The 27,032-nt window shown below is 46.3% G+C and overlaps 1 pseudogene; it reads left to right on the top strand.

The window, feature by feature from the left end:
• Positions 1-25,467, top strand: part of LOC102413304 — a 31,193-nt pseudogene extending 5,726 nt beyond the window's left edge.
• The last annotated feature ends 1,565 nt before the right edge of the window (positions 25,468-27,032 follow it).

Raw genomic sequence — 27,032 nt, 5'->3', positions numbered from 1 at the left:
GACACCAGCACAGGCGGTAGCTAGATCAGCCTCGGCAAGTGGTCTCCACGCTGCCTGGTCTCCATCCCAGCCATCCATGGCCATGTTATGCATGCATGTACGGTGTCAGCCCTGGTGGCCCGACTCCAACCAGCCAGGCCTTTCTGTACAGTTGGTTTACCGAGCCTTCTGAAGTAGCTTCTTCCATGATACCAGCACTGCCATGTGATAAAGCTCTTCAGGCTTCGCGCTCGCTGCCTTTGGCTCATCTCTACACCTCTCTCCTTGCTACCGATGCCGCACTGTAGCTCTTTCCAGGGCCCTAACCACCCAAGCCATTTGCCACTTGGTTCAGGCCCCTTCAAATTCCTTGGGAAAATAGGAAGTTAATGTAACCATGTGACAAGACTATAAACGTATACTATTGTCCTTCCCAAGTAAATGGGAAGAATGTCTGATACTCTTTTCTGATAAGGATCAGGGCAGATCAATGACCATGTGCCGAAATACGCGTGCATGCATGCATGTTCATCTGCTCCAACAACAATGCCGTGCGTGGGATGTCAGCTGCACGTGGGGCTACTACCTGGGTAACGTGGCTGTTGTCCACTTTCATCCCCCTAGAGATGAGAGACAGAGAGGGGGAGAGAGCTGGTAAAGTAAATGAATGGATGATGAGTATCACGGCCCGTGCAGCCCCTCGGTTTTTAAAGGTTCCGGTAACATGTGTCCTCCCCCTGGGGTGTGGCACTGCGTGGGGAACTTGTATCTCGGTCATGGCAAGGCAATGTTAGAGCTTTGGCTTGGCTTCCCCTGCAACGATAATAGCTCTTTCCTTCAGGATGAAATACCAATATTGAATTCTGCCAATTACCATGTATGTCTAGCCCAGTTATAAATTCAAGGGCAGGGAAATTAACCACAGGGTGAACCCAAACTCAGTGGACCCACTGCTAGCCACTCTGGGCCAAGTTTCCACTAATCAGTCAGTCCTCTCTGGGGGGAGGAGGGGACACCTGATGACGCTTTAGGTCCACAGGTCTCCGTGTCAACACACACTTCACATTGTATGTGCCACTTCTGCCCACTTACCGAGCAACCTGGAAAGTTACTGGTTTTGCGTGGGGCCCAGAACAACAGAAGGCTTTCCTCTTGGCCTTCGGAAGCAGAATTATGACCAGAAGTATTGTCTTTATTTGGAGATTAAGGATGGTGTAAGGAGATGTGTGTGGGTGCCAAGTAGACAAGGGGTAGACTTGTGATGGTTAATTTTCTGTGTCAACTTTACTGGGTTATCAGTGGGGGGAGGGGATACAGGGGCAGATATTTGGCCAGACATCACTCTGGATGTTTCTGGATGAAGTTAACAGTTGAACTGATAAAGAAAAGCAGATTGCCCTCCCTAATGTAACAGGCTTCAATCAGATGATGCTCTGAATGGGACAGAAATTCTGAGTAGGAAAAAAGAAAGAAAGAAAGAAATGCTGAGTAGGAAGGAAGTTCTCCTTCTGGCTGCTATCAAGCTGGAACATGGGATTTTTTTCCCTGCCTTTGAACTTGAACTGAAATATCAGCTCTCCCTGAGTCTCTAGATTGCTGACCACAGATTTGGGGACTTGTCAGCTTCCATAATGACATGAACCAATCCCTTATTTTACATACATACATATATACCAGGCTTCCCAGGTGTCATTAGTGGTTAAGAACCCCCTGCAATGCAGGAGACCTAAGAGATGAGGGTTCAATCCCTGGGTGGGGAAGATCCCCTGGAGAAGAAAACAGAGACCCATGCCAGTGCTCTTGCCTGAAGAATCCCATGGACAGAGGAGGCTGGAGGGCTACAGTCCATAGCATCAGAAACAGTTGGACACGACTGAAGTGACTTAGCACGTGCACACACATGTACCACATACACACCCACACACATCCTTTTAGTCTTCTTTTGCTGCATAACCCTGATATAAGCCTTTATATGTTAATTGCTAGACCCTTCTGCATGAGGGTCAAGTTCGCCTATGTCCTACTTCTGCTCTACGGTGAAAACTGTCCTAAGCCTGAATGCACTTGGGGACGTCCAGGGTTGATACAAACATTGAGTCCTATTCCTGCCTGCACACCAAGTGAGTGAAACAAAGGCTTGCAAGCTACTTGCAGACCTTGTGATCCTCTCACCGAATCCAGGGAGGACTAACTCTAACCTCAGTGAATGTACGCTCTTAGATGGCATGTTTTCCCGCTGTGCCTATTGACCGAGCCTTTGCCGAGGCATCTATATCCAGGGCAATGTCAAGTGTAGCTATTTTTTAATTTATGGATTTATTTTTGGTTGCCCTGCGTCTTCATTGCTGCACGGGCTTTTCTCTAGCTGTGGTGAGCAGAGGCTATTCTTCGTTGTGGTTCATGGGCTCCTCGTTGTAGTGGCTTCTCTTGTTCTCCAGGCATGAGGTCTTCAGGATTTATGGCATGTGGGCTCAGTCGTAGCTGTGGTTCTCAGACTCTACAGCACAGGCTCAATAGTTGAGATGCACAGGCTTAAAAACTCCATGGCGTGTGGGATCTTCCCTGACCAGGGATCAAACCTGTGACCCCCTGCATTGGCAGGTGGATTCTTAAACACCGGACCACCAGGGAAGCCCCAAGGGTAACTATCACAACCCTGGTTTCAGGCGTGTTCCTGTGCTTGAAGACTGAGTCCACTCCAAGTTATCAGGCCACAAGAGCCTCGTGAGCAGCGGCCCTAGTCTGCGGCCAGCTCTCCCCGAGCACTATGCATTGCCATGGGCTAGAGCAGAGAGGGGAAGCATTCAGCACTTTCCTTTTCCCTGGCCGGCTGCAGGCAGAATGGAAGATGCACGGTAGCCATCTGGGGCTCTTGTTGGGTCATTTGTCATGAAAATGAGGTATTAGAATTTCAGCGTCTAATATGCTCCCTGAGTTATAGTGGAGCGTGGGGCTGCTCCTCTGGTGTATCTCCCATAAAAATGCAGCTTTGTCAAAGGCTGACGGCCAGCGAGCAGTGCAAAAGTGCCTCGGCAAAGCACACGCTTCGTGTCGAAACGGCTTACGTTGCAGAAAAAATGACGATCGGTCAAAATGGCACATGAGGGAGGAGCTCACATACCTAGAGGAAGCCGTTTCAGCCCTCGGAAAACACCTGGAAGGTGACTCGGTGGATAAAGGAGCATCATGGAGCCTGTGTAACAGCAGATTGCTCGGTGGCTCCCAGGTTGCTGATACCCCACTAAGCCCTCGTGCTCCCCGAGACCACCAGGCCTTGTCTTGTGCGTAGAGGAGGAGGCAGTGTGTGATATTTCCCCAAAGAACACCTGCCTGAGAGTACCTCCCCACCCACCCAACACTGTGCACAAACATCCACCATTAGACTTACTTTTTGAGAGCCATGTGGAGTTAGATGCCTTTGCTGTTGTTCAGTCACTCAGTCGTGTCTGACTCTTTGCGACCCCATGGACTGCAGCACACCAGGTTTCCCTGTCCTTCACCATCTCCCAGAGCTTCCTCAAACCTATGTCCATTGAGTCGGTGATGCTTTCTAGCCATCTCATCCTCCAGCCCCCTTTTCCTATTGCCTTCAGTCTTTCCCAGCATTAGGGTCTTTTCCAATGAGTCAATTCTTCGCATCAGGTGGCCAAAGGATTGGAGCTTCAGCTTCAGCATCAGTCCTTCCAATGAATATTCAGGGTTGATTTCCTTTAGGGATTGACTGGAGTCAAGGAGTTTTATCTCCTTGGAGTCCAAGTTACTCTCAAGAGTCTTCTCTAGCACCACAACTTGAAAGCATCAATTCTTTGGCCTTCTTAACGGTCTAACTCTCACATCTATACATGACTACTGGAAAAACCATAGCTTTGACTATATGGACCTTTGTCAGCAAAGTGACGTCTCTGCTTTTAAACCAAGTTAGATGTCTATCTTCCCAGGGAAAGATAGTACATTCAACATTTTGTAGTGTTCATTTAGAAGGAAAGACTAGGGCCAGTTGTCAAGAGCTCTAGGAAAGAATATTTTAATTCCACGAGCGCCCAACACAGAAAGGGTTCCTCGATCACAGGACACATTTGGATAATGATCAGATGGTCTTCTTCCTATGTTGGGTAGGAAGCTGGAGCAGATGGGCCCCAGGTTCCTTCTGACTCAGATGTCCTGTAATTTATTTTACCATTAATTCAGAATAGGGGGAACAAGAGGATTCTCCTCCTCTTTGGAAAGATATTAAGAATGTTAACAGATCACTGGGCAGGGAAATGTAGGTTCTGTGTGTGTCCATGGGGGATGCCCATCTGTTAAGTAGAGAAGTTGTTTGCATTCCCTAAGGCTCTTCTCATTCTGAAATTCCACAATTCTTCAGCCTGGGTGAGTCATGTGGGATCCTCCTTATCTCTTTAGGGAGGCAGAATAATACTATCACACCAAGCAGCAAAGAGAGACTAAATCTAGCACCAATTCTCATCGATTGGCAGTGGCTATTTAAAATGACTACATCAAAGAAGGATCTGAGGCCAAGTCCAAAGAGAAGTGGGGAGTACTTTCATGAATAATTGTGTCTGTCAGAAGGTCTAGAGTGTGGAAATGTTGACAATAAGTACCATATTTGTCAGCCCTACAGTAAACCCTTAAAAATCCAACTTTGTCAGTTTCAACAGTCACAGGTGATTGCTCAGCCAAGACATGTCAAATAAAAGACAGCGGTTGAACTGGACTGAGAGGCTGAGTGAGGTCACTGATCACAGGCAGGAAGGTCACCAAGGTCTCGGTGCCCCAAACTCAGCCCCTGGGGGTCCAGCCTCTTCCTCACCCTATAGCATCGTCATTCTCTGTCTAGCCTGTGTGAAGGTATCCTTCAAACATTTCCACTACATTCTATTCCATTTTCAAAGGGAAATGACAAATTGATTTTGAAGACTTGAGAAGGCTCCTGGAAAAAAAGAGCGCTCATAAATATTAACAGATTATTGTATAAAGCCTTTGCTCCTGTGCAGGAAGGTTTAAGATTTATAAAAGTGCTTTCTGAGGTGCAAAGCTGTACAACTTCAATGCATCATTAATGTTATTAATAATAATTGGTCCTTCATGTCTCCAAAAGAGGCATCTAAACACATTGTGTGGACTTCCCTGGCAGTCCAGTGGTCAGGACTTGACACTTTCACTGCCAGGGGTGTGGGTTCAATCCCTGGGGAGGAAAATAAGACCCCAAAAGGTGCCTGGCATGGTTAAAAACAAACATTGTGGACAATGAAAATTCAGTGAAACAGTCCACTCTAACGTGAGGAAGTTTGCTAGAGAAGTAATTTATAATGGAACAGATAAAACTGGATGAAATGAACAAAAGACACATCCCCGGGCAGCAGGTACCACACCCTCCAGTCACCCTGCATCTCTTTTTTCTAACGCACCTTTTTCTAAAAATTTCTAAAATAATACGAGGATTGAGAATAAAGAAGTGCGCAGCTCTCCACGAAACTTTTCAATGAAAAAAACTCAATGGCTGAGCCTCCCAAGGCAGCAGGAAGCGTGGTTGACGGAAAACCTGGAGGTTGATTCCACAGTAGGAAAAGGAGCTTTGGGCAAACAGGTTCACTATTTTCCCAAAGATGAGGCAGATTTTAAATTTCTTGGTATGAGCTGATTTAAGTCACCCCCAGCCCAAATGTGAAAGGCAGAAAAACATTAACTCCAAGCCGCCTCTAAGCTTGTATTGGTCTGCTGTCTTCAGAGAAACAGAACCAATAGGAAACATTCCTACCCATGAGCTGTCGGAGGGAGAGGTTTTGAGGAGCTGGCGTGTGAGACTGTAGGGGCTTCCCAGTCTGAAATCTGTAGGACTGGAAATCCAGGTAGGAGCTGAGGCTGCAGTCATTTTTTTAACTTTTTATTTTATTTTTAAATACTTTTTACTCTTTTATTTACTTGGCTGCACTGGGATCTGGTTTCCTGACCAGGAGTTGAACCTGGGCCCCCTGCTTTGGAAGCACAGCATCTTAGCCACTGGACCACCAGGGAAGTCCTCAGTCTGCAGTCTCCTTCTCAGGGAAGCCTCAGTTTTTGCTCTGTGGCAAACTGAATGTTTGTATCCCCTGAGAATTCATCTGCTGAAGTCCTAATGCTCGAGTGATGGTATTTGGTGATGAGAGACAATCGGGAGGCGATTGGGGTTAGTTGAGGTCATGAGGATGGGGCCCCATGGTGGGATTAGTGCCCTCAGAGTCTGAGACACAGAGGGCCTGCTGTCTCTGCCACATGAGAGCACAGTAGAAGCAGCTGTCTGCAAGCCAGACAGGGGTGCTCCTGGGCAGATGCAGAGAAGGTGAAGAAGGTCGTCAGAATGACTGCAGGAAGGACTGACCTGAGCCGGCACACACCCAGAGTTGGAAGGGAAAGAGTTTGACACATGAAGGATCTCAGATGTGAGGCTGAACAGACGGTGTTGAACAGCTCAGGGGGAGAAAAAGGAGACCAGAGACAAATAGAAGAAAGTCAGGTTAGTAGGAAGATGTGACAAAACAGAAAGGGGAACTCATCTACCCAGATGCCTGTAATGCTGGGCGTTGTGCTGGGTGCAGTCTTTCTCATCCATACCACGACACTGCAAGAAGACACACAGAATCTTCCTCTCCTACACGCAAAGAAAAGGAGGCTGAAGACTACACACCTCAAAGAGGCAGACCCTGCTTCCACACCAGGCCTGTCGTGCACAAGCCTCTGCTCTCCCACCCTCTCCTTTCCACCCACGGTAGCTCCTAAAAGGATAGATGTGTGATGTGCGTAGAAACTATGAACCACTCTCTGGGTCATAGAGAACAGCCACTGCTAGTCACCTGGCATCCAGCTTGTCACTTTCATCACAAGAACTTCCCTGAAGAAGAGGAGGAACAAAGGAAGACCAAGGCTCAGTTTCCCCAGTAGACTTCTGTCATCTGCTCAAAGACAGAACCAAATGGAGCAGACATTTTTCTTCCCTGAAAATGCCCAAGGCCAGTTACCCAGGACCGGTTCCCAGCCAAGTGCCAATGGGAAGATGGTGAAGGCATGCTCCTCACGCCTCCGTGGTCCCTCTCTCCTGCTTTCTTGACACTCCCAGTCACTTCCTTCCAATGGGAAAGCAATTCCCAAAGACCAAAGGGATTCCCATCGCTGCCTGTTCATAGTGATTAACGGTTAGATTTGAAAGTCATACTTCCTCAGTTTAAATCCCTGCCCTGCTACTTCTAACTTTGTGTCCCCGAGCACATGAGCCTCCTTACATTTTGTTTCCCAAGGTATAAATTGGAAATAATAATAATACCAGCTGGGCAGGTTATTGTGAGCATTGAATGAACCATGTATTAGAATGAAGCATGTGTTGGAAGAGGAGGGCACCAAGTCCGAACATGAAGCAAAGCGGCGGAGTGAGGGGTTGAGGGGAGAGAAAGCATAGCCAGTGACCTCCTGTGGGTCCTCCAAACACACCTCCTGTCTGCCATGATCCTTCACTCCTCCCTCTCCACTCACATTTTGAATGAGGCTGACAGAAGTCAGTCCGGAGTTGTAGCGCAAAGAATACAGGTCTAAAGTCAGGACACCACCATCGAATTTTAGGTTATTTTATATATGAGGAAACTGGGGTCTGGCAAGGTGAGGGGCTTGTCCAAGGTCACACACAGCCAGTTGTTACCGAGTCCAAACTCAGACTGCTCATTACATGACAGGCCAACAAATCGAGAGATGAGTTGCTGGGGCAAGGAATAGAGATTTTATTCAGAAAGCCAGCAGACCGAGGAGATGGTAGACTGGTCTCCCAAAGAACCATTTTACCCCAGTTAGAACTGAGGCCCCTTTTATAGTGGAATCCTTTGTTCCTGCAGCTGCCCACCTCAATCAGGTCATACGGTCATAATGTTCTTATAAACCACCAACAAGATACATGTTACTCTGTTCTGCAACTTTTTATATCCATATGAATGAGAAACAGACCTTAAAAGCTCAGAGCCTCCATTAATGCACTGCCCTGTACACTCCAGGCTACAAGCAACATTCTTAACTTGAGCAGAAACAATAGAATACAGAGGTTTAAGTAAAAGAAACAGATAAGATATGGAGTCAGATCTGTGCTTTCCTGTCACACAGTGACTACTCCGCAAGAGGCTGCTGGCTTAGAACCCACATCTGTGGACTTGCAGGCTGCTCCCCCGTGCCTTCCGTATGTTGCTCGGCCTCTCACACTAAGTGACAAGTAGACAATGAAGAAAAACGTTGGCGTGAATGTGATTTAAAATCGTGAGGAATATGAGAGTCTAACCAGCTGTTTGCCTTCGCTTCTGGCGATAGGCTGTTGTAGCAACAGTGCTTCAATTAAACCTGAGCAGAAGCAGCAGCTCGTTCCTGGGCGTCTGGCAGGCGTCTTGTTCTTTTGGCTTCGGTTCAGTGCCACAGAGATGGGAGCAGATTCACTGTGACTTGTGGGAGCTGCAGCCTGGGCTCCCTTAGAGAACAGAGAGTGTCCACCCCGAGTGGCTCTCGCCACCCTGGTGCTGAGAGTGAGTTATGGTCACACCCTCATTCTCAAATCTATCTAAACCTTTCCCTCAGAACCGACCGAAGGGAATCCCAAGAAACCACGAAAGACATGCTAGAGGAAGCTGATCCCCACTTCCTCCCACAGACGCTACCAGGGAAACTGCACAGGTGTCCACGCAGGAGCCGAAAATGATGTGACTGCTACCCACCTGACCCCTTGACCGGGGCACAGAGTTACTTGCTCTTGACTAGTTGTTCTCAGTGTCAGCTATGGATTCAATAAACATCTTAGATAGTTTACTGATCACCATGCGTCCTTGGGCAGGTTTTTTGTTTTAATTTGGGTAAATATGGGCAAGATAAGCATTCAAACTAGACAATGTTTGGATCCCACACAGTAACTCCACTGCCTGCAGGTTGGGAACACTATTTTAGGACGTCCCATAATCCACCCCAAGTTCCAACAGCCCTGTGGACCCCTGTCACTGGACTTGGCCAAGGAAATCAGTGGCTAGAATTTCAAGCAGCTGCACAGAGAACTGTTTCAGCATGGAGTTCCTTTCACCATAATATCCACCATGAACTGTCAGTATTTACAGTCCTTGTCAGGGCAGGGAACAAGAAAAATGAAAGAGAACAGGAAATTGATCCGAGGATTTTAATCAGGGCTGAGGCAGGCAGAAGGTGGGAGAAAGAGAACAGGGTCTTAACTGAGGCTTCAGAAGAACACTTCCTGTCCTGCCCCCTCGTAGGGGGTCAGGAAAGGGGTCCCAGCCTCCCTCTCCAGTTATTCCTAGACTCACCACCTCTCCAAATAACTTTCCCCATCCTTTCTTCTCCCATCAACACAGACACACTCACACGTGTACACACAAATGTACACACTCCCTCAGTCAGTCAGTTCACTCAGTTGTGTCCGACTCTTTGTGACCCCATGGACTGCAGCAGGCCAGGCCTCCCTGTCCATCACCAACTCCCGGAGCTTGCTCAAACTCATGACCATTGAGTCAGTGATGCCATCCAGCCATCTCATCCTCTGTCGTCCCCTTCTCCTCCTGCCCCCAATCCCTCACAGCATCAGGGTCTTTTCAAATGAGTCACCTCTCCGCATCAGGTGGCCAAAGTATTGGAGTTTCAGCTTCAACATCAGTCCTTCCAATAAACACCCAGGACTGATTTCCTTTAGGATGGACTGATTGGATCTCCTTGCAGTCCAAGGGACTCTCAAGAGTCTTCTCCAACACCACAGTTCAGAAGCATCAATTCTTCAGTGCTCAGCTTTCTTTATAGTTCAACTCTCACATCCATACATGACCACTGGAAAAACCATAGCCTTGACTAGACAGACCTTTGTTGACAAAGTAATGTTTCTGCTTTTTAATATGCTGTCTAGGTTGGTCATAACTCTCCTTCCAAGGAGTAAGCGTCTTTTAATTTCATGGCTGCAATCACCATCTGCAGTGATTTTGGAGCCCAGAAAAATAAAGTCAGCCACTGTTTCCACTGTTTCCCCATCTATTTGCCATGAAGTGATGGGACAAGATGCCATGATCTTAGTTTTATGAATGTTGAGGTTTAAGCCAATATTTCCACCCTCCTCTTTCACTTTCATCAAGAGGCTCTTTAGTTCTTCTTCACTTTCTGCCATAAGGGTAGTGTCATCTGCATATCTGAGGTTATTGATATTTCTCCCAGCAATCTTGATTCCAGCTTGTGCTTCCTCCAGCCCAGCATTTCTCATGATGTACTCTGCATATAAGTTAAATAAGCAGGGTGACAATATACAGCCTTGACGTACTCCTTTTCCTATTTGGAAGCAGTCTGTTGTTCATGTCCAGATCTAACTGTTGCTTCCTGACCTGTATACAGGCTTCTCAAGAGGCAGGTCAGGTGGTCTGGTATTCCCATCTCTTTCAGAATTTTCCATGAGTCTTCTCCAACACTGCAGTTCAAAAGCATCAATTCTTCAGTGCTCAGCTTTCTTTATGGTCCAATTCTCACATCCATACATGACTAGGGAAAAACCATAGCTTTGACTAGATGGAGTTTTGTTAGCCAACAAACACACTCCCTACTGACTCCAAAAATGATTGGGCAGTTCAGGTCAGAGTACAATTAAGCATAGCCACTTATGAGCCCCTTATCAGTCATGCCTAATTACCAAGTAGCATATGATCACGATACATGTAATTAATAACATGTTTGATTAGTTTTGTTGTGCTTATTTGCTATCAATACTGAATCCTGTTCTGTGAGTTCAGCCTTCATGGTCTGGAGGACATGGCTGTAAAAGGGTAAAGTGAAGTGAAAGTGAAAGTCACTCAGTCGTGTCCAACTCTTTGTGACCCCATGGACTATACAGGTTCTGGAATTTTCCAGACCAGAATACTGGAGTGGGTAGCCTTTCCCTTCTCCAGGGGATCTTCCCAACCCAGGGATCAAACTCATGTCTCCTGAATTGCAGGCAGATTCTTTACCAGCTGAGCCACAGGGGAAGCCCCTAAAAGGGTTAGGAAGGGCTGAAACCTGGGCAGAGTCAGAGCCCAGGAACACCTGCCAGGAAACACGTAGCCAAAAGAAGTTTACTAGTAGACCAAAGGGCTAAGTGCAGTTCTAGAGACAGCGAACAAGGCCAGCATTTCAGAAAGCCGGTTGCTGCAGAGCAGAGAGAGGGCCGGAGAAAGGACAGAAGAGGGTGGAGACCGCTCCACACCGAGGGCAGGGCAAGAGCACATGCAGGTGAACAGGGCTCATACACCTGGTCTGCACGTGCATGTTTCAGGAGCTGAAGATGCTATTGGATCCACAGGACAACCTCAGTGCATTTGAGAGGGTCTGGATACGGCAGGCATACCTTTCAATGATCAAAACTGGAAGAAATGCATCAGTGTGCACAGCATCACTGCTCACTATAGGCAGAAGGCAGAAACACCCCCAAATGCCCATCAAGCCCTGAATGAACAAACACCATGTGGTCTATCCATACAATAGAATACTGTTCAGTCTTGAAAAGGAAGAAAATCCTGGCACCGGATACAACATGAATGAATCCTGAGGACAATTGTTCCTGTTGTTCAGTTGCTAAGTCATATCCGACTCTTTGCGACCCCATGAACTGCAGCACGCCAGGCTTCCCTGTCCTCCACTATCTCCCAGAGTTTGCTCAAATTCATGCCTTTGAGTCGGTGATGCCATCTAACCATCTCATCCTCTGTCATCCCCTTCTCCTCCCGCCTTCAATCTTTCCCAGCATCAGGGTCTTTTCCAATGAGTCAGCTCTTCACATCAGGTGGCCAAAGTACTGGAGCTTCAGCTTCAGCATCAGTCCTTCTAGTGAAGAGTCAAAGTTGATTTCCTTTAGGATTGACTGGTTTGATCTCCATACTGTCCAAGGGACTCTCAAGAGTCGTCTCCAATACCACAATTCGAAGCATCAATTCTTGGGCACTCAGCCTTCTTTATGGTCCAACTCTCACATCCATACATGACTCCTGGAAAAACCATAGCTTTATCTCTACAGACCTTTGTAGGCAGAGTGATGTCTCTGCTTTTTAATACACTGTCTAATTTGTCATAACTTTCCTTGCAAGGAGCAGGCATCTTGCAGTTTCATGGCTGCAGCCACTGTCCACTGTGATTTTGGAGATCAAGAAAATAAAATCTGTCACTATTTCCACTTTTTCCCCATCTATTTGCCATGAAGTGATGGGACTGGATGCCATGATCTTAACTTCTTGAACGTTGAGTTTTAAGCCATTTTTTTCACTGTCCTCATTCACCCTCATCAGGAGACTCTTTAGTTCCTCTTCACTTTCTGCCATTAGAGTGTTATCATCTGCATATCTGAGGTTGTTCATATTTCTCCCAGCGATCTGGTTTCCCAGCTTGTGATTCATCCAGCCCCATATTTCACATGAAGTATTCCGCATATAAGTTAAATAAATAGATGACAACACACGTCCTTTCCCAGTTTTGAACCAGCTTTTCCATGTAAGGTTAATATGCTAAGTGAAATAAGCCAGACATAAAAGGACAAATCCAGTGATTCCACTCATCTGCTGCTGCTAAGTCGCTTCAGTTGTGTCCAACTCTGTGCGACCCCATAGACGGCAGCCCACCAGGCTCCCCCGTCCCTGGGATTCTCCAGGCAAGAACACTGGAGTGGGTTGCCATTTCCTTCTCCAATGCATGAAAGTGAAAAGTGAAAGCAAAGTCGCTCAGTCGTGTCCGACTCTTAGCAACCCCATGGACTGCAGCCTACCAGGCTCCTCCGTCCATGGGATTTTCCAGGCAAGAGTACTGGAGTGGGGTGCCATTGCCTTCTCTGCCACTCATATGAGGTCCCAGAAATAAGCATATTCCTGATGAAAACGTAGAATAGAGGTTACCAGGGGCTGGGGAGAGTGAGACGGGGAGTTAGTGTTAGCAGAGACAGAAGTTCCATTCAGGAGGGTGAAAAAGTTCTGGAGATGGGCGTGGGATGGCTGCACAGCAGTGTGAATGTACTTGTGCACGTGTGCTAAGTCGCTTCAGTCATGCCCGACTCTCTGCGACCCCGTGGACTGTAGCCCGCCAGGCTCCTCTGTCCATGGGATTCTCCAGGCAAGGACACTGGAGTGGGCTGCCAGGCCCTCCTGTGGGGGATCCTCCCTACCCAGGGATCAAATCCACATGTCCTAGGTTTCCTGCATTGGCAGGCCACTAGGGCCACTTGGGAAGTCCATGAAAGTACTTAATTGTACACAATTGTACATTCAAGATTGTGCAATTTACACAATGGAAAAAGTCTAGAAGAAGATTGAAATGTTAGGGGAGAAGACTAACAAGAGGTCAAACATTTTAAAGTTGTTCCCTGGGGCCTGGGGTTTAAGTGGAGGATGGGACATACAAGGATTCACCAAAGTAAGGAGCCTGATACCTGGGGACAGACAAGGAATGGGGGCCAACCATGCCCAGGGGACCACATGTTCCCTCCTCATCCAAAGGGAGGTTTGGCTTGTTCTTCCCATAGCCCCGTCTCTGCAGCTCCTGTCCCAGTTCTAATTACAGCCACGGTGATGCCAAGATCACCGCAGAGAACACAGGCTAGATTCATCAGCGTCAGCTGGTGAACACTAACACAAAGCAAGGAAGGCACCAGACTGGGGGAGGGACGGAGTGGGAGTTCGGGATTAGCAAATGCAAACTATTAGATAGAGAATGGATGAACAAGGTCCTACTGTATAACACAGGGAGCTATATTCAATATTCAGGGATAAACCATAATGGAAAGAAATATGGAAAGGAATGTATATATGTGCATAACAGAGTCACGTTGCTGTAAGGCAGAGATTAACACAACAATTTAAATCAACTATACTTCATAGTAATTTTTTAAAAAAAAGAAAGAAAGAAAGGCACCAAGCTGAGCCCAAGAAATAGATATATTTGGACATTTATCTAAGCAAATACTCCTTTTAAAAATGTCTACCCTTTGCTGTCTTGAGCTGCTTGGGTTTTTTTAATTATGTTTTTATAAAAACAAAAGAATCATGAATGTTTAGCATGACATCCCAGTAGCTTCCTGTAAATGATGTAACCGATGCATAAGGAAGCTCAAAGGCTGACGCCTGAAGGTCGTGGCTGGACGGAGAGCCGAGCCCCAGAGGGCAGAGCTCGCTGCCCTCGGGGAGCCCTCTAGGGCCCTGCTGCCAGGCTGACCCAGCACTGCGCCGTGTGTCCTTCCCGTGCGGTTGGCAGCTGCTCTGTGCGTTTAGATGGCAAGTGGTGGGAATGATTCATCATCGGTCCCCTCTTAATCGCATTTTAATAAAACCATAAATCAGCTCCCGACAGCGAGACAAGTCCCTGAAGGCATGGCAGTGCCATAGGACAAGAGCCAAGCCAGATGGCATGGATGGTTCAGGGACACCTGGGCATTGGCAGTGCCCAGTGGGAAAGGCCTAGTGGGGAGTGAGTGCCTGGAATCCACGGCCACAGCCACGCCTAACCCCATACCTCTCCCTGAGAGCTCAGTCCTAGATCTAGGGCTAGAAGCCAGGTTTAGGGCTATATTCAGCCCATAAGCACTTGATACTTTCTAAGTGTAGTGCTGGAGAAGACGCTTGAGAGTCCTTTGGACTGCAAGGAGATCAAACCAGTCAATCCTAAAGGAAATCAACCAGAATATGCATTGGAAAGATTGATGCTGAAGCTGAAGCATCAGTACTTTGGCCACCTGATGCAAAGAACTGACTCATTGGAAAAGGCCCTGATGTTGGGAAAGGTTGAAGGCAGGAAGAGAAGGGGGTGACAGAGGATGAGATGGTTGGATGGCATCCAACCAATGGACATGAGTTTGAGCAAACTCCAGGAGATAGTGAAGGACAGGGAAGCCTGGCGTGCTGCAGTCTGTGAGTCGCAAAGAGTCAGACACTGAGCAACTGAACAACAGAGCACCTGCTCAGCTGTTCAGTTCAGTTCAGTTCAGTCGCTCAGTCGTGTCCGACTCTTTGTGACCCCATGGACTGCAGCAGGCCAGGCCTCCGTGTCCATCACCAACTCTCGGAGTTTACTCAAACTCATGTCCATTGAGTCGGTGATGCCATCCAATCATCTCATCCTCTGTCGTCCCCTTCTCCTCCTGCCCTCAATCTTTCCCAGCATCAGGGTCTTTTCCAATGAGTCACCTCTTTGTATCAGGTAGCCAAAGTACTGGAGTTTCAGCTTCAGCATCAGTCCTTCCAATGAACACCCAGGACTGATTTCCTTTAGGATGGACTGGTTGGATCTCCTTGCATGTCCAAGGGACTCTCAAGAGTCTTCTCCAACACCACAATTCAAAAGCATCAGTTCTTCAGCACTCAGCTTTCTTTATAGTCCAACTCTCACATCCATACATGACCACTGGAAAAACCATAGCCTTGACTAGACAGACCTTTGTTGACAAAGTAATGTCTCTGCTTTTTAATATGCTGTCTAGGTTGGTCATAACTTTCCTTCCAAGGAGCAAGCGTCTTTTAATTTCGTGGCTGCAATCACCATCTGCAGTGAATTTGGAGCCCAGAAAAATAAAGTCAGCCACTGTTTCCACTGTTTCCCCATCTATTTGCCATGAAGTGATGGGACAAGATGCCATGATCTTAGTTTTCTGAATGTTGAGCTTTAAGGCAACTTTTTCACTCTTATCTGTCACTTTCATCAAGAGGCTCTTTAGTTCTTCTTCACTTTCTGCCATAAGGGTGGTGTACCTGTTGATAAAATATTGAAATGGTTCCCAGCAGATGCTATGAACTCAATGTTTGTGTCCCTCTGCCCCAATCCATGTGTGGAGACTAATCCCCAATGTGATGGTGCTTGAAATTTGGGACTTTGGGAGTGATTAGTGAGTCTGGAGCCCTCGGGAATGGGGTTCATGATCTTATAAAGGGATAGAGAGACCCCAGCACTCTCTTTCCAAGAAGACAGCATCTGCCAACCAGGAAGAGAGCCCTCGGCAGACACCCAATCTGCCAGCACCTGGACCTTGGACTCCCAGCCCACAGACAGTGAGACACAGGTGTCCGTTGTTCAAGCCCCACAGTCTGTGGCACTTGAGATAGCAGCCTGAACAGTCTAAGACACCAGATGACAAATATCCACAGCACCAAGGTCCCAAAGCCTCTGGCCATCCCCACCACCCCCTGACCTCATCCGTGCCCCAGTAAACCTCCCCACCACCAAGCAAGCGTAAGGCCCTCCTGGCACAGCCGGGAGCCGGCCGTCCTGCTGTGGTGGAGCCCTTCCTGATGGGTGGGTGGCTGGCTGCCCTGATAGCTATATGTTTCTAGTATCCCTGCCATCTGCACTGCTTTAATTTATATCACACAAAACAGAGCAGACCCGCCTATAAAGATGCAGAGTGGAGCAGGAAAAGTCAGTTGTGACATGTAAGTATGCTTACACAAAAATTTTCTTTCTACCCCTTAGAAAAGTCCATTTATCAGGTCCAGAAATACATGTTTTGAACAAACGCACACAGTTTTCTTTATGTTTCTAGAATCAGGATGGCTTCAAGTTGTGACTTTTGTAGAAAAGCTGGGTGATGATTTACTACTGGATCCATGGCATTTGATATTCCCAAGGTCCAATCTTCTGTTCTCGTAGAGCAATTTATAGACAATATAAGATACCTGTGTGCGTGCTCAGTTGTGTCTGACTTTTTGAGACCCCATGGACTGCAGCCTGCCAGGATCCTCTGTCCATGCAATTTTCCAGGCAAGAAATACTAGAGTAGGGTGCCATTTCTTATTTACATAATTCAAAAAAATAAATATAACTCCTGACTTTATTAGAGATAAAAAAGAAAACAATTTCTAAGGCATTGATATGTGTTTCATACTTGGGCACAACCAAGCTCAAAAATAAAAATAAGTGATGCTGTCCTGGCCATACATATAATGAATGAGTTTGGACTAGGAAAAAGGGGGAAAAAGGATCAGAAGCCATTGTGACAAGTACAGAAAAACCAAAGAGAGAGGACACCAAAATAAAACCCAGTACAACCAGCATGCATTAAAAATAAAATAATAATACTAACAGATAATCTATGAATAAACTGGAATTAGGTTCTAGGTAAACTGGAATTTGGTTCTAGGTTCAGAAATAATAAACAAAATTTCCACCTTTTTGAATGAACTTTGAACGTCATGCTAAGATAGCATCCTTGGACAGTAATTTCCAGGACACCCAAAGATGACCCTGGAGCTCACCATCTGAATGCTGGTGGTGGTCCCCTCCTGGTGACAGCCGGGTGTGGTCCCCCAAATTCCAAAAGAGCTGCATTGTGGATCCTTAACTAACCAATGCCAAAGAGACAGAGACCTCACTCTCCTGGTGGCGAGCTTGCATGAGTGTGCTGGGACCGTGAAAGGGCTTGGGACACAGGGGAAAGTCAGCCTTTTCTCCCCACACCGGACGTTGGAAGAAAGGGAAATGAAGACTCAAAGCTGCAGGTTAGGTTTTCGGCTCGAATGGTCTGGATGGTGGTGCAGTGAGTACGTGGCTAAGGTTGGCTCACGCCAGCCCCAAAGAGCCCATTCCCATACCTCTCCCATCCTCACGTCAGGACACCACGTGGGAAGCTGGGAATCAGACCCAGTGGAAGCATTTGCACCAGGGAAGGGGAACTCTTCTTTTTAAAAAAAAAAAAAAAAGAGCCCGGCGTCTTTGTTTTTGGCCACACCATGCAGCTTGTGGGGTCCTAGCACCACGGTGAGGGACTGAACCCGGGGCCATGGCAGTGAAAGTGCTGAATCCTAAGCCCTGGTCAGCCGGAGAGCTGCTGAGAGCCCATGGTTACACATTTAGCAGCACACCCCTGCAGGAGCATCTCCCCACTGGCTTGGCCCAGAAGTCCATCCGGTTTTTCTGTTACATCTTACAAAAAAATCTAAATGAGCTTCTGGGCCAACCCAATATAAATGGGTAAGACAAGACGAGGAGGATATTCTAGGAGGCACGGTGAATTCAGTGAATGGTGAATTCAGCTTTTGACGTCTTGAGGTTGAGAACAACGATGTTCAATGTCTAGTTAGCCCACAAGTTACCCAGGAAAACAGCAATTCTAGCTACACGATTCTCACTTTCTTCTGTCCCAGAGAATGGAGTGGCTGCCCTGGTCCAGTGCTTGGAATACTGGGTACAGGAGACCCAGTCTGATCTTTGGAACTAGCAGGGGTCTCTAGGCGCAGCTGTAGGAGGTAAAGAAGGAAAGAGAGAAGGCTGAGCTACAGATGAAGCAGATCCCACACCACTGGGAGTGGCTGTCTTCTCCAAGATCCCACTCACCTTCACTGTTGTTCAGTCACTAAGTCATGTTTGAACTTTCTTTGGCATTGCCTTTCTTTGGGATTGGAATGAAAATTGACCTTTTCCAGTCCCGTGGCCACTGCTGAGTTTTCCAAATTTGCTGGCATATTGAGTGCAGCACTTTCACAGCATCATCTTTTAGGATTTCAAATAGCTCAACTGAAATTCCATCACCTCCACTAGCTTTGTTTGTAGTGATGCTTCCTAAGGCCCACTTGACTTCGGACTTCAGAATGTCTGGCTCTAGGTAAGTGATCCCACCATCATGGTTATCCGGGTCATTAAGACCTTTTTGTACAGTTATGTGTATTCTTACCACCTCTTCTTAATCTCTTCTCCTTCTGTTAGGTCCTTACTGTTTCTGTCCTTTATTGTGCCCATCCTTGCATGAAATGTTCCTTTAGTATCTCTGATTTTCTTGAAGAGATGTCTAGTCTTTCTCATTCTATTGTTTTCTTCTATTTCTTTGCATTGTTCCCTCACCTTTAGGATTCTTGTTTTGTGATTGGTTTATTGTTTGTTTTCTTTCAACACTGCCCTTAAATACTGCTTAATGTATGTGTGGTACATAGAAGGCTCTTAAAGAAGGTCTTTTGAATGATCAAATGCCCAGGTATTATGTTATCCAGAGTCCACAGATAAAGAAAGTTAAAGGTGAGCAGAAGCACGTGGCACTCCATCCCCTGGGCCCTGACTGGGCCCCAGCAGCAACACCACAGCAAGTCTCTCTCTGGATTGATCTGGAAGCCCTTGGACCACAGGACTCAGAGTGGCCCCCACACCGGAGCTGCTCCTTAATGAAGTTCCCAGCAGCGCATGTTCATCACTCCCTGTGACTGGACTCCGCTCAGCACTGGGAGAATATTAAGTTAAGAGGAACACATTAAGTGCTGGTGTAAATTAAAAGCCAAATCATTCTACAATCAAATAGTCATTATTCCAAAAGGAATTGCTCACTGGGAACACTTTTATCAGTATTTATTGCTCTATTATATTATAATGGGCTACTTAATAATAAAAAAATACATTATATTGATTAGAAGCCAGCCTTTGATTCAGACAAAATCGCAGAGGTCCTGTGTATATTTTCAACCATCCTGTAATTTATCCCCCGCTACCCCACTTTTACTGTGCCCTGGTCTGAGGAACAGTTAAGGACACATTGACACATCAGTCTTTCTGCCAGAGAACTATACGTGTGGATGCTGTGAACCAGCTTTAAACTGGGTGTTCTTCTTGGCTGCACTTACGGAAATCGAAGGTGACTGCCCCGTACACCCCGACCTTCTGGGTTGGGAACATGCCACTTCGGCTTTGGTTCTGCAAGGGGGAGTTAGGGTTTTCAGGCTGCTGTGTGGTCAGGAGCAGGGCGTGAGATGCGGGCAGCAGAACCAGGATGGAGGTGAAGTGAAGGAGGAGCAAAGAGAGGACAAAGGGTGGGAAAGAACGTGGAAAGGAGAGAAGAAGAGATGGAGGAGAGGAGGGAGGGCCACAGGAAGGGAGGCCGGGAAGAGGGCGGGAGAGGCACCAAGCCTCAGCGGAGCCCAGTCCAGGCAGTAGGGTGCACGGGGTGGGGGAGAGCTTCCCCTCCCCCGTCCCTAGCATCACTCCCTCCCCAAACCACCCCTGAGCCACATGCAAACCCAGCTAAGCCAGTCACATCTGCCCCGGTCCTCTCTCCCCTTGAGCCGGTGAAGACCGTCTCTCAGTGGGTAACGTGGCCAAGGCTGGACCTAACTCGTTTTGTCAAGAGTGTAAAATCTTGCTGGCTTCTCAGATCTAATTCCATCAGCACTAGAGTGCCAAGTTCTACCAGCTCCAGCAGAGAAAATCATGGCATTTCCAGTAGTTTCTTGTTCTGTAATAGCGTTGTTTCCCACAAGTCATAATACAGAGCTTTCAAAATACGTCTAAGGAAATACAGAGAAAGAGATACTTTCTAAGTTAGGTAGTAATGAAAGAGAGAGAGAGAGAAATATAATAATAGAAATAACTTGCATTCATGTAGAATCACGTGCCATTCAAAGTGCAAGGGTAATTTCCCAAGGTCAGAGAGTAAATTATTAGAAGAAATGGAATCAGAACTCTCTTTTTCTGACTCGAAGTACTAGAGTCTTTCCTCGAGGCCAGATGTTCCTATGGAATCGCTAAGGTGGCTCAGTGAGAATGAATGAAACAAGGTCTTTTTATCCCTTCCTTGATTGTCATGTCTCCCGCATTCGTCATTGAAAATATCATAAACTGACACCACACTCCCCCCGCTTGGTGTCCAATGTACCTTTCTCATAGGCTCAGCCCATTCTGTTCAAAGCCATTTTCTCACCACGAGGAGATAATCGATACATTCAAGCCAGGCATGAGCACACAATCCCAGGGTCCCCTTTTGAAATTCCAATTGCCTCCCACGCTTCAGGCACCAGTGACTATGTCGGTCAGGACACTGATGTGAACAGCACGTCTCCAAAAATTAAGTTAGGGGTGTTTAATGAAGGTGTCTTCCCAAAGTTGGCTGCAGGGTTCAGAGAAATCAGAAAAGGAAGATGAATTAGCCAGGATGGAGTTCTTCAGGGGGTCCCTGACCCTCAGTCCAAGTGTAAAGGGGAGGGGTTGGTTCTCTGAATCCAGTGAGCTGCCTCTGGAGAAAAGGGTTGTAACTTCAGGTGGAAAAATGTTTTCAATGATGATTTTTAAATTCTCAAAGCTTCAGATCAGATCACATCAGATCAGTCACTCAGTCGTGTCCAACTCTTTGTGATCCCATGAATTGCAGCACGCCAGGCCTCCCTGTCCATCACCAACTCCAGAGTTCACTCAGACTCACGTCCATCGAGTCAGTGATGCCATCCAGCCATCTCATCCTCTGTCGTCCCCTTTTCCTCTTGCCCCCAATCCTTCCCAGCATCAGAGTCTTTTCCAATGAGTCAACTCTTCACATGAGGTGGCCAAAGTACTGGAGTTTCACCTTTAACATCATTCCTTCCAAAGAAATCCCAGGGCTGATCTCCTTCAGAATGGACTGGTTGGATCTCCTTGCAGGCCAAGGGACTCTCAAGAGTCTTCTCCAACACCACAGTTCAAAAGCATCAATTCTTCGGTGCTCAGCCTTCTTCACAGTCCAACTCTCACATCCATACATGACCACTGGAAAAACCATAGCCTTGACTAGATGGACCTTTGTTGGCAAAGTAATGTCTCTGCTTTTGAATATGCTATCTAGGTTTGTCATAACTTTCCTTCCAGGGAGTAAGCGTCTTTTAATTTCTTGGCTGCAGTCACCATCTGCAGTACTTTTGGAGCCCAGAAAAATAAAATCTGACACTGTTTCTACTGTTTCCCCATCTATTTCCCATGAAGTGATGAGACCGGATGCCATGATCTTAGTTTTCTGAATGTTGAGCTTTAAGCCAACTTTTCACTCTCCACTTTCACTTTCATCAAGAGACTTTTTAGTTCCTCTTCACTTTCTGCCATAAGGGTGGTGTCATCTGCATATCTGAGGTTATTGATATTTCTCCTGGCAATCTTGATTCCAGCTTATGTTTCTTCCAGTCCAGTGTTTCTCATGATGTACTCTGACGATATACAGCCTTGACGTACTCCTTTTCCTATTTGGAACCAGTCTGTTGTTCCATGTCCAGTTCTAACTGTTGCTTCCTGACCTGCATACAGGTTTCTCAAGAGGCAGATCAGGTGGTCTGGTATTCCCATCTCTTTCAGAATTTTCCACAGTTTATTGTGATCCACACAGTCAAAGGTTTTGGCATAGTCAATAAAGCAGAAATATATGTTTTTCTGGAACTCTCTTGCTTTTTCAGTGATCCAACAAATGTTGGCAATTTGATCTCTGGTTCCTCTACCTTTTCTAAAACCAGCTTGAACATCAGGAAGTTCACGGTTCACATATTGCTGAAGCCTGGCTTGGAGAATTTTGAGCATTACTTTACTAGCATGTGAGATGAGTGCAATTGTGTGGTAGTTTGAGCATTCTTTGGCATTGCCTTTCTTTAGGATTGGAATGAAAACTGACCTTTTCCAGTCCTGTGGCCACTGCTGAGTTTTCCAAATTTGCTGGCATATTGAGTGCAGCACTTTCACAGCATCATCTTTCAGGATTTGGAATAGCTCAACTGGAATTCCATCACCTCCACTAGCTTTGTTGGTAGTGATGCTTTCTAAGGCCCACTTGACTCCACATTCCAGGATGTCTGGCTCTAGGTGAGTGATCACACCATCGTGATTATCTGGGTAGTGAAGATCTTTTTTGTACAGTTCTTCTGTGTATTCTTGCCACCTCTTCTTAATATCTTCTGCTTCTCTTAGGTCCATACCACTTCTGTCCTTTATCGAGCCCATCTTTGCATGAAATGTTCCTTTGGTATCTCTGATTTTCTTGAAGAGATCTCTAGTCTTTCCCATTCTGTTGTTTTCCTCTATTTCTTTGCATTGATCGCTGAAGAAGGCTTTCTTATCTCTTCTTGCTATTCTTCGGAACTCTGCATTCAGATGTTTATGTCTTTCCTTTTCTCCTTTGCTTTTCACTTATCTTCTTTTCACAGCTATTTGTAAGGCCTCCCCAGACAGACATTTTGCTTCTTTGCATTTCTTTTCCATGGGGATGGTCTTGATCCCTGTCTCCTGTACAATATCACAAACCTCAGTCCATAGTTCATCAGGCACTCTATCTATCAGATCTAGGCCCTTAAATCTATTTCTCACTTCCACTGTATAATCATAAGGGATTGGATTTAGGTCATGCCTGAATGGTCTAGTGGTTTTCCCTACTTTCTTCAATTTAAGTCTGAATTTGGCAATAAGGAGTTCATGGTCTGAGCCACAGTCAGCTCCTGGTCTTGTTTTTGCTGACTGTATAGAGCTTCTCCATCTTTGGCTGCAAAGAATATAATCAATCTGATTTCAGTGTTGACCATCTGGTGATGTCCATGTGTAGAGTCTTCTCTTGTGTTGTTGGAAGAGAGTGTTTGTTATGACCAGTGCATTTTCTTGGCAAAACTCTATTAGTCTTTGCCCTGCTTCATTTTGTATTCCAAGGCCAAATTTGCCTGTTACTCCAGGTGTTTCTTGACTTCCTACTTCTGCATTCCAGTCCCCTATAATGAAAAGGACATCTTTTTTGGGTGTTAGTTCTAAAAGGTCTTGTAGGTCTTCATAGAACCATTCAACTTCAGCTTCTTCAGTGTTACTGGTTCAGGAGACACAAAATTCCACTTGAATAAATATAATCAAACAATGGAGGGAAAAAGAAAAAAGTACAAAACTGTGCACATTGTTGAAAGTGTATATAAGTGCTGATAAAAGAAATTCGCTGTGATAGTTAGAATTTGAAAAAGAATAGATAAATACAGTAACAAGAGACAACTCTACACATGGTCAACACTGAAATCAGACTGATTCTATTCTTTGCAGCCAAAGATGGAGAAGCTCTACACAATCAACACGCAAGACCTGGAGCTGACTGTGGCTCAGCTCATGAGTTCCTTATAGCAAAATTCAGGCTTAAATTAAAGAAAGTGGCTAGACCATTCAGGTATGACCTAAATCAAATCCCTTATGATTATACAATGGAGGTGACAAATAGATTCAAGGTAATAGATCTGGTGGACAGAATGCCTAAAGAACTAGGGACAGAGGTTCATAACACTGTACATAAGGCAGTGACCAAAACTATTCCAAAGAATAAGAAATGCAAGGCACAGTGGTTGTCCGAGGAGGCTTTACAAATAGCTGAGGAAAGAAGAGAGGCAAAAGGCAGAGGAGAAGGGAAAGATATACACAACTCAACGCAGATTTTCAGAGAGCAGCAAGGAGAGATAAGAAAGCTTCTCAAGTGAGCAGTGCAAAGAAATCAAGGAAAACAGGAGAGGAGCGTGGCCTGGCCCTCCCTGCCGTTGGCACGTGTGCTCCTAAAAGCGGGAGTCATGTGGCACAAAGGTCGCTGTGCCTGCTGTGCACAAGGCTCCCATTCGACCAGATATTGTTAACTGTGTTCACACCAACTTGCAGAGAAACAGCAGACAGCCCTACGCTTTCAGTGAATTAGCAGGTCATCAAACCCATGCTGAGGCTTGGGGTACCGGCAGAGCTGTGGCTCAAATTCCCAGGGTTCAAGGGGGTGGGACTCACCATTCTGGCCAGGGTGCTTCTGGAAGTATGTGTCGTGGGGGGCGCATGTTCGCACCCACCAAGTCCTGGCAATGCTGGCACTGTTGAGTGAATCCGACGCAGCAGCGATATGCCATCTGCTCTGCACTGGCTGCCTCGGCCTTACCAGTGCCAGTCGTGTCTGAAGGTCATCGTCCAGAGGAAGTTCCTGAGCTCCCTTTGCTGGTCGAAGATACAGTTGAAGGCCACAAGAAGACCAAGGAGGTTATTTTGCTTCTGAAGAAACTTAAGGCCTGGAATGATATCAGAAAGGTCGACGCCTCTCAGCAAATGAGAGCTGGCAAAGGCAAAATGAGAAATCATCGACATATCCGGCCCAGGGGACCCTGCCTCATCTATAACGAGGACAATGATACCATCAAGGCCTTCAGAAACATCCCTGGAATTACTCTGCTTAATAGAAGCAAGCTGAACATTTTGAAACTTGCTCCTAGTGGTCACGTGGGACGTTTCTGCATTTGGACCTAAAGGGCCTTCCGAACTTAGATGAGCTCTATGGCACTTGGCATTAAGCAGCCTCCCACAAGAGAAACTATAACCTCCCCAGGCACAAGATGCTCAATACAGACCTCAGCAGGATCTTAAAAAGCCCAGAAATCCAAAGAGAGCTCCAAGCACCACGCAAGAAGATTCATCACAGAGCCCTGAAGGAAAATTCCACTGGAAAACCTGAGAATCGTGTTGAAGCTCAACCCATATGCAAAGACCATGCACCAGAACACCATTCTTGGACAGGCCAAGAGCCACAAAATCCAGATGGATAGGGCAGCAGCGGCACTAGAAGTGAAATCAGATGAGAAGGGGGTTCGGGCAAGAAGTCTGTGGTGGGAAACAAAGACAGCTGTTGGTGATAAGATGTTGAAGAAGCCTTTAGTGGGAAAAAAGGCCACAAGGGCCAAGAAACCAGTGGCTGAAAAGAAGTCCACAGAAAAGAAACCCACCGCAGAGGAAGAGAAGGCTGCTGCATAGACTTAATTTTGTTTGAAAGTGAAAGTGAAGTCGCTCCATCGTGTCCGACTCTTTGCGACCCCGTGGACTGTAGGCCACCAGGCTCCTGCATCTATGGGATTGCCCAGGCAAGAATACTGGAGTGGGTTGCCATTTCCTTCTCCAGGGGATCTTCCTGACCCAGGGATCGAACCCGGGTCTCCCGCATTGCAGGCAGAAGCTTTAACCTCTGAGCCACCAGGGAAGCCTTAATTTTGTTCATTTAACACCAAATCATTTTGGACAGACAATTTTGAATAACGACCTGAACAAAGAGGCAGTGAGAAACATGAAGAAGAAAAAAAGGAAACAGAGGAAAGCAACAGAATGGGAAAGACTGGAGATCTCGTCAGGAAAACTGAAGATCTCAAGAGAGCACTTCACGCAGGGATGGGCACGGTAAAGGACAGAAACAGTAAGGACCTAACAGAAGCAAAAGAGATTAAGAAGAGAAGAGGCGGCCAGAATACACAGAAGAGTGTTCTGTGTATTCTAGTTCTTTGTACAGAAGAACTGTACAAAAAAGCTTTAATGACCCAGATAACCATGACGGTGTGGTCATTCATCCAAAGTCAGACATCCTGGAGTGTGAAGTCAAGTGGGCCTTAGGAAGCATCACTATGAACAAAGCTAGTGGAGGTGATGGAATTCCAGTTGAGCTATTTAAACTTCTAAAAGATGATGCTGTTAAAGTACTATGCTCAGTGTGCCAGCAAATTTGGAAAATTCAGCAGTGGCCATAAGACTGAAAAAGGTCGATTTTCATTTTCAATCCCAAAGAAAGGCAATGCCAGAGAACATTCAAACCACCATACAATTGCACTCTTCACACGATAGCAAGGTAATGTTCAAAATCCTTCAAGCTAAGCTTTAGCAGTACATGAGCCAAGAATTTCTACACCTACAAGCTGGATTTAGAAAAGGCAGAGGAACCAGAGGTCAAATTGCCAACATTTGTTGGATCATAGAGAAAGCAAGGGAATTCCAAAAAAACATCTATTTCTGCTTCATTAACTATGTTAAAGCCTTTGACTGTGTGGATCACAACAAACTGGGAAAATTTCTTCAAGAGATGGAAATACCAGACTACCTTACCTGCCTCCTGAGAAATCTGTATGCAGATCAAGAAGCAACAGTTAGAACCAGACATGGAACAACAGACTGGTTCAAAATTGAGAAAGGAATACGTCAAGGCTGTATATTGTCACCTTGCTTATTTAACTTATATGCAGAGTCAGTTCAGTTCGGTTCAGTTCAGTCGCTCAGTCATGTCCGACTCTTTGTGACCCCATGAATTTCAGCACACCAGGCCTCCCTGTCCGTCACCAACTCCCAGAGTTCACTCAAACTCATGTCCATCGAGTTGGTTATGCCACCCAGCCATCTCATCCTCTGTCATCCCCTTCTCCTCCTGCCCCCAATCCCTCCCAGCATCAGCATCTTTTCCAATGAGTCAACTCTTCACATGAGGTGGCCAAAGTACTGGAGTTTCAGCCTTAGCATCATTCCTTCCAAAGAACACCCAGGACTGATCTCCTTTAGAATAG

Source organism: Bubalus bubalis, chromosome 8 (assembly GCF_019923935.1).
Source record: "Bubalus bubalis isolate 160015118507 breed Murrah chromosome 8, NDDB_SH_1, whole genome shotgun sequence".
Taxonomy (NCBI): Eukaryota; Metazoa; Chordata; class Mammalia; order Artiodactyla; family Bovidae; genus Bubalus; species Bubalus bubalis.
Note: the sequence above shows the minus strand (reverse complement) of the source record. Positions and strands in the feature narration are given on the sequence as shown.